Below are 15542 nucleotides of genomic sequence, written 5' to 3'. Positions count from 1 at the left end.
TGTAGGGAGGTCATACAGGCACGTGGAGGCCACACACACTACTGAGCCTCATTTTGACTTGTTTTAAGGACATTACATCAAAGTTGGATCAGCCTGTAGTGTGTTTTTCCACTTTAATTTTGAGTGTGACTCCAAATCCAGGCATCCATGGGTTGAAAATTTGATTTCCATTTTTTTATTTTAGCGTGATTTTGTTGTCAGCACATTCAACTAAAGAACAAAGTATTTCAGAAGAATATTTAATTAATTCAGATCTAGGATGTGTTAGTAGCAGTGTAGTAGTGGTCCACCTACCTATATTATTAATAGCACATCTAATAACACACATTTAGAGTGCCAGTCCATATTTTAAATATCTTTTTACAAAACATTTTTCCTGTAAGGGTGAAACAGTGTACGGGACTAGAGCACCTATCCCTTGATCACATAGGAGTGAGCTATTCCTATCAATCCTAAACCATTTTTTCTTTTAATAAATGACTCATTATGGGTTAAAAATAAAAAAAAAGCCTTACTCAAAGTCACTGACCCCTTGCTGCTCACATTCCGACACTGCTCTGGTCTCTGCTGCTCGCCACTTCCTGATCCTGCCTTGACATGCATAAAATGCCAAGAGATGCCTGCTCAGCCATTCACTAACTGAGGTGGGTTACAGATACGACTAGAGATTGGCTGAGCAGGCAACTCCTAACATGTAACATTTGGCATTTTCTGCTAAAAAATTACAGAAAAGTGGCATTTTTAAATGCACCATATTTCTGGAGGTACTTTCTTTGTAAAGCAAGGCTATCAGGAAAAAAAAAGATGTAATTGGAGGAATACAGAGGTGCAGTACATAGACTTCTATGGGTGCCATGATATGGATCTGAGCTCTATCTAATATGCTCATGTGCATAAGGCTATAACAAGTGTTTGGAAGGCAGTACATTTATCAAAGGCTCCAAAAACATGGAGTTTTTAGGTGGTTGTATATCTTGTGGTTTTCAGCCATGTCCACACCAAGAAGGAATCAAGTGCAGATCAGTAAGAAGTTTTTCCATAGACACAATCCTAGAAAAATCTAGAAGTAGGTCATGTCAAAAGACTGTTAGGCCTCTTTCACATGGGCGAGATTTCCGCGGGGGTGCAATGCGTGAGGTTAACGCATTGCACCCGCACTGAATCAGGACCCATTCATTTCTATGGGGCTGTGCATATGAGCAATGATTTTCACACATGACTTGTGCGTTGCGTGAAAATCACAGCATGCTCTATAATGTGCGTTTTTCACGCAACGCAGGTCCCATATAATTGAATGGGGCTGCGTGAAAATCGCAAGCATCCGCAAGCAAGTGCGGATGCGGTGCGATTTTCATGCATGGTTGCTAGGAGATGATCGGAATGGGGACCCGATCATTATTATTTTCCCTTATAACATGGTTATATATAACCAGGAGGATAAGCACCTGTGGTGACGTCACTGCGCTCATCACATGGTCCGTCACCATGGTGATAAATCATGTGATGGACCATGTGATGAGCGCAGTGACGTCACCACAGGTCCTTTTCCTCCTGGTCATCAAAGAAGAAGACAGAAAAGAAGCCGGGCTGCGCGAACAAGTGGATGAGGTGAGTTTGATTATTTTATTTATTTTTTTAACCCCTCCATCCCTATTTTACTAAGCATTCTGTATTAAGAATGCTATTATTTTCCCTTATAACCATGTTATAAGGGAAAATAATAAAATCTACACAACACCTAACCCAAACCTGAACTTCTGTGAAGAAGTCCGTGTTCGGGTTTGGGTGCCAAACATGCCGATTTTTCTCACGCGCGTGCAAAATGCATTAAAATGCTTGTGCATTTTCCCGCGACGCACCCGCATCTCATCCGGCCCTCACACGCAACGCCCGTGTGAAAGAGGCCGTGGTAAATTTATGTTTTTGTTCTTTTTTCTAAGGCCCTCCTTATGTGTGGGGAGAATAGATGTTAAATTTGTAATATACAAGTATAATAAAATAATAACATAAAATAAATGTTTAATACAAAAATATGGATTCAGCCTTCCAACACATTTTTTTATGGACTTTAGAGAAAGATATAATTGTGTGGAAACATGGGGGTAATTTCATAATGCTTCCCACATGACCTTTGTGTGGGTCTGCATCCAAGCCGCATTTTTTGTGGCTCGGATGCGGACCCATTTACTTCAATGTTCAAAATAGAACATGTCCTATTCTTGTCTATTTTTCGAACAAGAATAGCCATTTCTATTATGGGCATTCCGCAAATTGTGGAACGCACACAGGTGGCATCTGTGTTTTGCAGATCTGCAATTTGTGGACCACAAAACACAGTGCGGATCATGTGCATGTAGCCTCAGGCCACCGTGTGCTGGCCGTACCTGTGTTGCGGATAACAAATTGCCCTCCGCATGTGGACAGAAGACTCATTCACTTGAAAGGGGTCCGCAATCCGAATCCAATGGTCCGCACTGCAAAAAAGTAGTGCATGCACACAAGGGTGCACACGGTCGGTAGCCTTCACTACTGGTTTTGTCTCACAATAAGGCCTCTTGCACACAAGCGTTTTTTTTCCCCGTTTACATTCCGTTTTTTATTTTCGGAACCATTCATTTCAATAGATCAGAAGAAAAAAAAACGGAAGGTACTCCGTATATTTTCCATTTCTGTATTTTTGTTTTTCCGTTCCGTTCAAAGATAGAACATGTCCTATTATTGTCCACATAACGGACAAGTATAGTACTGTTCTATCAGGGGCCAGCTGTTCTTTTCCTCAAAAAACGGAATGCACACGGACGTCATCCGTAGTTTTTGCGGATCCGTTTTTTGTGGCCTGCAAAATACTGAAAAAGCCATACAGTCATGTGAAAGAGGCGTAAGGATGCAATGCGTGATGTCAACGCATAGCACTCGCACTGAATCCTGACCTATTCATTTCATTGGGTTTGTGCTCATGAGCGTTGTTTTTTAAGCATTATTTCTGCATTCAGGAAAAATTGCAGCATGTTCTATATTCTGTGTTTTTCACACAGCCCTGGCCACACCGAAGTGACTGGGGGTTTAGTGAAAAACAGAAGGCATATGGATGCAGTTCAGATGCAATGCATTTTTCACTGATGGTTGCTAGGAGATGTTGTTTGTAAGTGTTCAGTTTTTTTTCATGCGCTTGAAAAATGCATTAAAACTGATTGCACCCGCGCGGAAAAAACTGAACCCAAATGCAGACAAAACTGAATGAATGCATCCTGACACAAGCCGTATTGTTCATGTGAAAGAGGCCTAACTGAAGGAAATAATTGACCAAATAACTGAAGTGTGAACTCTGCCTGTTAGGCCTCATGCACACGACCGTTGTTTTGGTCCGCATCCGAGCTGCAGTCTTTGCGGATCGGATGCGGACCCATTCACTTCAATAGGGCCGCAAAAGATGCGGACAGCACTCCGTGTGCTGTCCGCATCCGTTGCACCGTTCCGTGGCCCTGCAAAAAAAATATAGCATGTCCTATTCTTGTCCGTTTGGCGGACAATATTTATCTAATTCTCAAAACTTTTGGCCACGACTGTAGACTGGTGGGAGCACCAGAACAACTCTGGTGGAGCATTGGGGCATTTTCTGGGTAAGTAGTACTTATTTTGTTATTTTATCACATCCCACACAACAGGTTTCAACTGAGAAACAGACGGAGGTGGAATACTATCTATTTTCCCATGGCTTTCGAACAAAATATATACTTCAAAATTCATGTTGCAGAAAAAAACATGCCCGTTCTAGACTTAGTTTCTGTGTGGAGACAGAGGCAGGTGGTCACACATTTAATCCGCATTTGGACCTGCGGCATGTACAACTGCATATCCGTGGCAGATATCCAGGCATCCACCATGTGGACAATGGAGTCGCTGTTTCCATTAGGCTTCATGCACACGACTGAATCCATTTTATGGTCCACAAGCCATGTGCACGCCGCAATTTAATTTACTCACTCCCTTCGCTAGAGCTGCCTATTCTTGTCCACAAAACAGACCAGAATAGGACTTGTTCTATAATTTGAGGAATGGCCACACAGATGCAGATAGCACACAGATGACATCTGTGAGATGTCCGCATTTTTTGCGGACCCATAGAAATTAATGGGTCAGCGTGCGATCCGCAAAAAATGTGGATCAGATGCGGACCAAAACTGTGGTCGTGTGCCTCAGGCCTTACTTTCATAGACTTTTGTGCAGAGCTCCAGGCATGCATAAGATGAGGTGGGGTCCCCACTGAAATTTTTAACCTAGGGGCTTAGCCTAGGCCTGATTTTAGACGTCTTTAGCCATCAACTGCAAAGCAATTAATGATGCACAAAGCACAATATTGATGTCTTTCACTATTGTGTATTTCTGTCCATTGCCCATAAACGTCACTGTGGGTCCCACTAGTCTGGTGTTATGATTGTAACAGAATTGTATCACTGTGGTTGGCAGCCAGCATGGCCACTATGAACGTCATGCTAATCAATACCGGAAAAGTGAGTCCCATAGAAGCATATGGGCAGGGGACTGGAGCAAAGAAAAAAAAAGTTGAGCAGAGATTATAACAATTATTTTTATTTATGAGACTTTTTTATGTATTTAAACCTCCTATAGAAAACACATATGCTGGCAACTTGGAGCTCCGTGGACTGCTGATATACATGCAAGCGCACACCATATCATCATAGTGTCAATATCAGAGTGCATGGTGTCCACATTGTTTTCTTTTAGCTGAGTATGACAGTAATATTTTTTGATTGCTGGTCCCCTGATTAACCTAACGTTACATACCATTAAAGTGGGTTGTGTTCTCAGGATGACTACTTTGCTGGCTAGAGGTAGAGGAGAAAGATTGGGACTGTTTGTGGCACTACTGGGAAGGCATGATCTCACAGAAGGGCAGGGGCGTTGTTAGGTCAAAACATTCGGGGCTTGAGCCCCGGATGTTTTGACCAGTGCCCCGAATGTATTGCTGGCAGTGCACTGGCAGGGCCGGCCGGCGCATTGACTCTCCTGCGCTACACCGGCCCCGCCGCTCATGTCCTAATCCGCCTGCAGAGTGCAACTGCAGACTTAACTTAACTTGAAAGATTATCCGAAGATTCCGCAGCCTGTAGGTGATTCCTACTGCAGCTCCGCCTCCGGCAACAGCAGGCAGTGCGGGCGGTGCTTGCTCACTGACGTCAGGCGCCTGCTCCTCCCACTAGGCCAGTGTTTCCCAACCAGTGTGCCTCCAGCTGTTGCAAAACTACAACTCCCAGCATGCCCGGACAGCCTTTGGCTGTGCGGGCATGCTGGGAGTTGTAGTTTTGCAACAGCTGGAGGCACACTGGTTGGGAAACACTGCACTAGGCGACGCAGGCGCGTGACGTCAGTGAGTGAGCACCACCCGCACTGCCTGGAGGCTGGAGCTGACTAGCTGTGGGAGACTCTCTGACTGAGTAAGACTAGACTAGGTCACTATCATTCATCATCACTATGAGCAAATTAAGTTATAGGATTACAGTTTAAAATAATGTGGAGGGGAGGGGGATCTGTGGTGGATGGCACTGTTATGTGGAGGAAGGGGGATCTGTGGATGGCACTGTTATGGGGAGGGCTGGGATCTGTGGATGGCACAGTTATGGGGAGGGGGGTCTGTGGATAACACTGTTATGGGAGGGGGATCTGTGGATGGCACTGTTATGGAGAGGGGGATCTGTGGATGGCACTGTTATGGGGAGGGGAATCTGTGGATGGAACTGTTATGGATGATCTGTGGGGTTGCCCAGATGGCTAGGCCCTTCACTGTAGTTATTAACCCCATTCAGCCGTCCCCCGTTCACTGAAGAGGGGACTGCTGAAAGGGGTTAATAACTACTGTGAAGGCCCCCCCCCCCTTTTTGGTGGTGATGAAGGCTTGGCTTCATGGGGATGGGGGCGTGGCTTCATGGGATGGGGGCGTGGTTTCACTTGGGCTCGTGCCCCGGATTTCTTCAGACCCTAGCAACGCCCCTGCAGAAGGGAAAGTAAGTTTAGAAACTTTATTAGTTTCTCAAATTACCTTCACTTCTCTGGAGTCTTGCCTTCCCAGCAGAGCCACAAACAGTATCAGTCTTTCTCCTCTACCTCCAGTCAAGTTTCCCGTTCGGTTACCAGAGGGACAATGTGCAGCCGGTAGCCCAGTTCCTTACAAGCAAGATAGGTTATTGTGCCTTCTGCACAACAGTACAAGGTGAGTGGCCCTAAATCTGCGCGTGATTTTCAATTGCACAACTGCTTCCCCTTTTTATTCTAGGTGCCTCTACCTTGCTGCCTAGTAAGGGAAAATTTTAAGTGCAACAGGGATAGAATGACCTCAATCTGTGCTCAACTGGAAACAAGGACTTGAACCACTGAGCGTCATATTGTGAGGCTACTCTACATGTTCCCTAAAAAGAGTCGCTTATGACTATTGTATTATCATCTTTTTGGTATCAATTTTATTGTTTAACCTCTTTCAAATATTTTCATTAAAAGTGGCATTTCTTCGCTAGGGTTTGCCTTAGCAGTGATAGGATTTCCTTAGACCCTGATTAGAATTAACTTCTTTTCAGTTGGTGATTTGTTCCTCTTGATATATGTGCTGCATCTGACTGGGATTTATCCACTATAATTAAGGGAATTATTTGAGGTTTGTCACTACAAATGCAGAAACCATTATTATTACTAATGTTCATCAGAAGAGGTTCATTGAATAAACTGTTTCGCTCTCTGACCAGCTTTGCATTCAACAAGTCATGTACACGCAATACAAGATGAGGCAAGTCACGTACTAATAGTATCTTTCACAAAGTGGTATTATCTGTGGCATCAACGACTTCTGGTATCAGCAGATGCAAGTCAGTTCTGCCAAGCGACTGCATCTTGTAATCCAGTCCAAACAAACGAGGGCGACAAAGCCTCTGCTCCCAAATGTAGCATATAGGATCTCAGTATCTCCCTGGGCTGCTGTAGCCAGGACCATTCTGTGCCATGATTGGCCTGAGCAGCTATGTGATTCATCCCAGACTACTGGAGCTATTGGTCTCCCTCAGTAGCAGACTCTGTTGGGGGAGGATCAGTTTCTGCTGTGCTGGATACAGAGCTGAGACTGCTACATAGAAGGGCAGCAGCTCACATACCGAAGTGGCTATTGACTGTTTGGAGAGCTTGCATTTTATGAGAAAGGTAAGATTTTGCAATCATCTTCATGAACAACATGTACTTGTCAGTTTTTACATTAGAGATGATTTGCGCTGTTAAGATCTAGGCTTAATATCTTGCGCTGTTAAGATCTAGGATTAATGTCTTGCGCTGATATCTGCGAAAGCAGCAGGTTAATAAAGTGACATTAGTTTCTTGGATTCAGGCATTGCAGATTAAATCTGTGTTTGATGTCTGTCGCCGCTGTGATGAATTCTATACTGCGTGCAATGGGATTTTTTACATTAAGCACATGGGGTATGGATAGCATACGTATTGAATTCAGAATGCAACAATGGCATTTTATGACGTCCATGAGATGCCTGGGGGTTGGCTCCCATGTAACTCTTTATGAGCATCCAGGGGCCTGAGAGGCTTAATGATAAACCAGACAGAACTTATATGTAGATATTATTCTACAACCAAACGTCGTACATATAAATCCTGGCATCTTTTCATTTACAATAACCCGCAGTGCATGCTATACTTTTGACTAGAGGCTGCACCAAAATGGACATAAAGCCTGATAGAATGGCAAACTACAATCCCCAACAGTCAGAGGCGATCAGCATCTCTTCCATGCGTTATTATGAGAACAGATGTCACATCTTAGAAGCTGATCTCTTAAATTAAAGAAGATACATTGACATAATCCTTAAGGCATAATGCCACTGCTTGGTGCTAGGCAAAATACTCTTGTGGTAACCAGACCTTACAGGGTTAAGGTTTGGCTGTTAACTGTTTAACGGAGAGGAAGAGAGGTCAGGCTGACAAAGGGTTAAGGATTGTTAATTTAGAGCAGATTATAGATGTAAAAATGTTAATTTTGTGATAAATTATCCCTTAACCCAATAGATGCAGGAGGATATGGAGGTGTGGTTGTATAGGTGGCAGCATAAGTAAGGGATATGCAGTGGGAGGTGGTGGAGCAGTAGACGAGATTCAGCAGTGGACAGCTCCTCTCTATCACCGGCAATATGCATCAGCCAGATATAGACACATGCACAGTCCATCGCCTGGAATCTTATTGACTGACGGAAGGGGGGGCTGGGTTACCTAGGTGATTTCTACTCATTAGAAAGCCAAATGGCAGAAGAATGGGATGTTAATCAAAAGCCACGGCAGGGCAAATTACACTAGATAACAACGATGGAGGCTACTGCTTCACAAAAGGCGACAGCAATATCTGATCATTGCATGGCAAATTACATGGCACTGACTAAGTGACCTTGGAAATGCCACATTTTAAGATACTTGCTCTCATATATTCTCTCAATACACTGGAGGTGACCACACATAGCAATGGGTGAAAGATGTAACAAAAAATTAAACGTTTTTTTTATTAACTTTTGCTGTTAAAAAAAAAATTGTCTTCACAATAAAATAAAAAGAATTGTATTTGTCTGCACAATCTTATACATACTTCCATTCAATGAAAGAAGATATTATAAACCCACATAACCTGGACAGGGTGAGAGTAGATGTAGCAGAGCAGAGTTTGTCAGTGTTGCTCTTTAACTTCCTCTTTGTTTGGACTTTTAGCAGGACACATAGTGCCCAGAGAGAGCCCTCAATTAGAGCATCACTCTAATCAGCGCAGTGTTCCTCTATGCACATCAAAAGAACAATGGAGCTACATATATATATATATATTGTAATTGTCAATGGTATAGTACTGATCAAAAAAAGAAAGAAAAACAGACAAAAAATTTCAAAAAATTGCTTCTAATGAATATTGAATTCAAAAATACTCCTTTCTGATGAAAGGATTACATAATAGATATGTTTTACTACAGTAGTCTGATACATAGCTTGTTTACATAGATAGATATAAAAATCTATAGATATCAATCCTCTGGTTCCTGTACATGACCCATGCTCTATGTATCCTTTTATTGTTTAGTGATGCAGAGAGCCTGGAGATCCAGCAACGTCATCCTCCACCTGCAGCCTACTGGTGGTTTGCAAAGCAAAATTGCAAGATATTTTAGTTGCAGGCTAATAAACAGTATAGTAAAAATATATGCACTGGAAATTTAGAGATACCACCTATGGTAAGTTCTGGTACAGGAGTTACTGTGTATGAGACATATTGTCATTATACACCACAAAAGTGATCAGTTTATTGAAAATTAACCTCTCTGGCATAGACAGAATTGAATGTCTTGAAGATTTTGTCCCAGAAAACCAACTTATCGCCTAGTGAAAGGATAGGTGATAATAGTCTGATCGGTTGGGGTCCAACAACTGGGACCCTCACCAATCACAAGAATGGTGGTTCAGCAAGTGCACTGCAGTTCCATTCAAACTGTATCAGACTACTGAAGATAGTGGGGAAAATCACTCCTTTGATAGATGATATGTTGTTATTCACAACCCTTTTACATGTCATATAGTATGTCTATAATTATTATATACCTGAACTTTTATTTGCATGTCCAGTATATGAGCGTGTACTTCCCAAGTTAAGATATATAGACTTGCAGAAAATGAAAAAAAGAACACCTGAAAAACTTAAAACTATTAAGCTGAAATTGGTTTGGGTTCTGCAGCAGAGTACATGTTGAGGCAGGGTCACACTAATACTTGGTGGCATCTCTCCTTGGTGCGATGCATGCTGCCACTCTATCATCATAACGGTAATACATATACTGAATATTATACTGTGGCATATTAGTCCAAGCTCTTTCAAACAGACCAGTAGTTCTGCCAAGGAGGTTGTTGGCTGCTGAGCATGGGAGATCCATCCCCCCATCCAGTCCCAGGCATTTTTGATGTGGGAGAGATCTAGCAGTCGAGTTGGCCAGAGGAGCTGCTGGATACCCTGAAGAGCACATTGTATAGCACCGGCAATGCCCGGGCAGGTGTTATCTTGTTGGAACACCATGTCTAGCGATGTTTTGGACATTATGAAGGCTGGTCAATGTTCCCTCCACAAGTACCAGATGGGAACGCCCATGGTAGCTAATGTTGCCCCACACTATGACACCTGGTGTTGGTCCTGTGTGTCCCTGCAATATATATAATAGTAGTAGGTGCTATCTAGACCTCCTGTGAACTGTAATGTGGCCATCAATGACAAACAATCATTCAGTGATAGAAGCAGGTTCTGCCTTGGTGCTAATGATGGCTACATCAGAGGTAGTGATGAGCAGTATAGGCAATATTTGTTTTCGCGATATTTCGCAAATTTTTTGCCTAATATTCGCCATAAATTAGCAAATTCTAGAATTCGTGCTCTCCAGTCATTATTTTCTTGATTGCGAAAATCTGAAATCTAATATGCGTGTATTACAGGCGTGGCTCACTTTTGCTACATTTTTCAAGCTGCTAGAAGTTTCCTGAGACTGTAGAGAATGCACAGTACAGTAATTCCTATCACACTACCTAACACCATGAACTGGAACCTATCAGCTACACTATATCACTATCGAATCTACACTGACTATATCCCACTATCTGCATTATATATATATATATATATATATATATATGAGCTATCTAGCTAATGTAATTGAATAGGGATCCAGATGACAGCACAGAGCACAGCAATGGCACTGCTCTCTCTCTCGGAACTCCAAAAAACAGCAGAAAATGGCTGCTTTGGAGTTTCTTATATAGTAAGGGGTAGGCGACTTTCCTATTGGTTGCTAGGGATGTTGCTAAGTTCAGACAAAGATATTGCAGCCTTCTCATTGGCCCACAAGCAAAAAGTAGTGAGGGGACTGATAAAAAAAAAATTCTAGAATATTCGCGATTAAGAAGATATAGCACTATGATCTACATCTTCGCGAATTCTCAAAGAGCCAATATTCTCGATAAAAATTAGCGATTAGAATATTCGCGATCAACACTAATCAGAGGCTGTAGGGTGAGAGTTTTGCTGGAGCATCAGTAGTTGTATTTTAATTGCGGTCTTTAGCCTTACCTTAATAACACTGCAGCTATACAAGGGACATCACATCTATGATCTAGACTACAGTTTACCAACTCACATGGTCTTTACTTAGCAAGACCTGTGCAGTACTTTAGCCCCTAGTACTGCACAGAACCATGAGACAGAGAACCATTCTAGAACTAGGGAATCATATATTTAGTGAAAATTGGACATACTTTTATAAATACATTTGGATATAATAAAATTATTTTTGAGATATCCTTAAAGTGAAATTCCAGTTACAGCAAATTAAAGTTATTTGCACTGTTATTGTACTGTATTTGCACTGAATTGTGGAAAGAGTTAATGCACAGCCAGTTCACACTAAGAAGACTTTGGGAATTTCCAGTCTGTATACTGAGAAGCTAGTAATTTTCCAATGCTGTCAAAAGGGTTATGCAGAGCTGAGTTTTGAAGGGAAAATCCAGACAGTAAATTTTTGACCATCTGGATTAGCTGTCAGACTGTTGTTTACAACTGAAAACTGCTTAGCCATTCCCATTGACCTTTATTCAGGCCCAATACAAGTCTATGGCAGCCTTGAACTGCAATATTATTTTGGTTAGGCTGTGATTCTCCAGCTTCTGCCTCCACAAGAAGGTTCTAGATCAGTTCACAGAAACTGTATATAAGTACTGCAATCAGAGCCCCAAGTTCTCTGTAAATAGAGACTGGTGATTAGTAGGAGAGACTCTGCCAAATAGCAAAAGTGACCCGAAGTAGATTCTAAGTTCAGGATATTCTCGCACAGACCCTGGGTCACTAGCCCTTTGACCAGGGAACCAGACTCCTAAAGAACAGAGGGACAGCTAGCTCAGGCCTTTCCTCAGCACAGAACCTTCTACTACCAGAGGGGAGAATGGAGAAGCCAGATCAGTGCATTGACTGTATTGTTTTGCACTTGAGTTCCCCCAGTAAAGAAGCACACTGGTTTACTGCAACCCTGACTCTCTGGACTTATTTTCCATTTGAGTGAACCATGCTTTACCATCCCCTCCGGAGAGCAGTAACACTTGGTGACACCTCAACGGTGTTCGGGGGTCCCAGTGTAGCCTTCACGGTCACTTCAAACCTGGCCACTGCACAGTTTCTCCTCCTTGTCTATCACATATTGTAGACTTCACTTGGAATTGGCTGAATAGTTTTGGAATCCCATTCTTTAGCTATGGTTGAAAATTGTGCAGAGCTACAGTACAGACCAAAAGTTTGGACACACCTTCTCATTCAAAGAGTTTTCTTTATTTTCATGACTATGAAGGCATCAAAACTATGAATTAACACATGTGGAATTATATACATAACAAACAAGTGTGAAACAACTGAAAATATGTCATATTCTAGGTTCTTCAAAGTAGCCACCTTTTGCTTTGATTACTGCTTTGCACACTCTTGGCATTCTCTTGATGAGCTTCAAGAGGTAGTCCCCTGAAATGGTCTTCCAACAGTCTTGAAGGAGTTCCCAGAGATGCTTAGCACTTGTTGGCCCTTTTGCCTTCACTCTGCGGTCCAGCTCACCCCAAACCATCTTGATTGGGTTCAGGTCCGGTGACTGTGGAGGCCAGGTCATCTGGCGCAGCACCCCATCACTCTCCTTCATGGTCAAATAGCCCTTACTTTCAAAGTTTTCCCAATTTTTCGGCTGACTGACTGACCTTCATTTCTTAAAGTAATGATGGCTACTCGTTTTTCTTTACTTAGCTGCTTTTTTCGGCTGACTGACTGACCTTCATTTCTTAAAGTAATGATGGCTACTCGTTTTTCTTTACTTAGCTGCTTTTTTCTTGCCATAATACAAATTCTAACAGTCTATTCAGTAGGACTATCAGCTGTGTATCCACCTGACTTCTCCTCAACGCAACTGATGGTCCCAACTCCATTTATAAGGCAAGAAATCCCACTTATTAAACCTGACAGGGCACACCTGTGAAGTGAAAACCATTTCAGGGGACTACCTCTTGAAGCTCATCAAGAGAATGCCAAGAGTGTGCAAAGCAGTAATCAAAGCAAAAGGTAGCTACTTTGAACAACCTAGAATATGACATATTTTCAGTTGTTTCACACTTGTTTGTTATGTATATAATTCCACATGTGTTAATTCATAGTTTTGATGCCTTCATAGTCATGAAAATAAAGAAAACTCTTTGAATGAGAAGGTGTGTCCAAACTTTTGGTCTGTACTATATGTGAATAACAAAGTCTCCAAATCACTCTGATGTTCTGTTGCAATTGACCATGGCAGCCTTATCGCTTATTTCTTTATAAAATAGTACACCTCAGAAAAATGACACCTGACGGCTATGCAAGATCCTTTTTTAAAGACCCAACTTCTACAGTACATGTATGGCAGAGGTCAGGAAGGGGTTAAACATATTGTTGGTGATATTTCCTTTCATTTTCATGTCACTATTTTATTTTTCTTAAAAAAAAAAAAAAAGCCTTTTGTGCACTAACCACTAGGACTAATAATATGCCAAGACTTTTTATTCTGTACAAGTAACTTTTCAGTAGTGATCATCAGAGGCAGTATTACAACGACAGACATCACCCAAAGACGTCAATGAGGTCTCCTCCAGTCTGTTGTGTCTATGGCTGCTCTCAAAGAATAAGAAGTCTTAACATATTTTAGACCTAGTGGCCAGTGTCAAAACTGTATTATTTTAGGATTTGTTTTAAAATATAGATAGTGATAAGGAATTTTAGAAAAAAATCACAAACAATTCTAAAAAATATGCTTAACATAAAACTTGATTTAAACAACAGGTTATTTAATGATTCCCTTTAACTACTACTGTGTGCTTTATACCCCTGTTCTGATTAAGGATCCCAAGTCTTATTCCGTGCTAATGAAAAACATCTGATATATATTAGAATCTTTATTCCTTGATTTATGCCGACTTCCTATGGTATTATCCAAACTGTCATCCCAGACTTTTGCTTTGATGTTCTCTCAGAAGTAGTGCTGCTATAAAGATTTGCAAAACATATCAAGTGGATGTATCTGCCTTATGGAAGCACTAATGATTTGACTGTGATCTGCATAGCTCCAGCAAGTATTGATGTTAACTAGTAGTAATAGTGCATGCATTTATAAGTTACAGCATTGGTTTCATTATGAACATATGGGAACATTAAACCTAGGATTGATGATGAACAATCAGGAGGGAAGCTTGCCCATTCTGTTGGATATTTTCATGATCTCTGTGGAACTTTTATAAAAGATATAGATGTTCATTTCCTCCTGATTTCCTTTCAAGTTCATCTGGCTGTCAACCAAAGAGTGAAACCTACTGTAGCTAAGAGCTAGGGGATAACATTCTTGGTCTCCTGATGTAGACAGAACAGTGGGGAAAGGCTCCGTCTGCAGCCAGCTGTCTTACAGTCAGACTAAGGGCTCATGCACACAAACGTTTTTTGCATTCTGTATACGGGCCGTATTTTGATTCCGTATACGGTCCATATATGGAAACATTCATTTCAATGGGTCCACAAAAGATGCAGACAGCACTCTGTGTGCTGTCCGCATCCGTTGCTCTGTTCCATGGCCCTGCAAAAATTATGAGGCATGTTCTATTCTTGTCCGTTTTGCGGACAAGAATAGACATTTCTATAATGGGCCTCCTGTTCCGTTCCGCAAATTGCAGAAGGCATACGGGCGGCATCCGTTTTTTAGGGATCCGCATTTGGGGATGAGCCCTAAGACTTGTGAAAGGAGGAGGGGGTATTTCTTAACTGTAGAAATATTTTTTATTTATTTTTTAAACAAAAAAGGAAGACATTGAGGGAGGAATTTGTATGCATTTTTATAACATTTAATGTTCCTTAACAGAACATTCCACCAAAAAGTGTTAAACAGTACAGAAAAAGATGAAGCACTCTTTATGTATACAGGCAGGGGCGTAGCTATAGGGGGTGCCGAGGTAGCAGTTGCTACCGGGCCCAGGAGCCTGAGGGGGCCCAAAGACCCTTGTATGCCACACAAGAAGACACCAGTATTATAAAAAGTGCATGATGGTCAAGTTACACCTCAGGCCAGAGGGAAGGGGTTAGGTCAAGAATTTGGCATGGGGGGTGCCGTTTAAATTTTTGCCTCAGGTAGCACGAAGGCAATGTGCTTCCCTGCCCCTGCAAAAAAATCACTGAGGGAAGGGGGGCCCAAGCTGAACTCTTGCACCAGGGCCCATGAGCCTTTAGCTACGCCCCTGTATACAGGTCTTAATTCAGTTGCGTTCATGGCATGGTTCTGTACTTGGAAAAAATGAATTATTAGGCCTGCAGCAATCCTTAAAGGGGTTGTCTGCTTTGTACCAACATTCTTTAAAGGGAAACCTGTCTGCTCTTGCATGTATAGTGCCCTGGAGCAAGAATACTTTGGAGTCTGGACGTTTGT

General features: G+C 42.0%; 1 protein-coding gene across 1 annotated transcript in view; it reads left to right on the top strand.

The window, feature by feature from the left end:
- Window positions 1–7112: 7112 nt before the first annotated feature.
- TMEM108 (transmembrane protein 108) overlaps window positions 7113–15542 on the top strand; it is a 312590-nt gene continuing 304160 nt past the window's right edge. The window contains exon 1 of the mRNA XM_040433339.1: window positions 7113–7203. The gene's annotated coding sequence lies outside the window, so the exon portion shown is untranslated. The remainder of the gene's footprint in view (window positions 7204–15542) is intronic.

The sequence above is a fragment of the Bufo bufo genome, chromosome 5 (genome assembly GCF_905171765.1).
Source record: "Bufo bufo chromosome 5, aBufBuf1.1, whole genome shotgun sequence".
NCBI lineage: Eukaryota > Metazoa > Chordata > Amphibia > Anura > Bufonidae > Bufo > Bufo bufo.
Note: the sequence above shows the minus strand (reverse complement) of the source record. Positions and strands in the feature narration are given on the sequence as shown.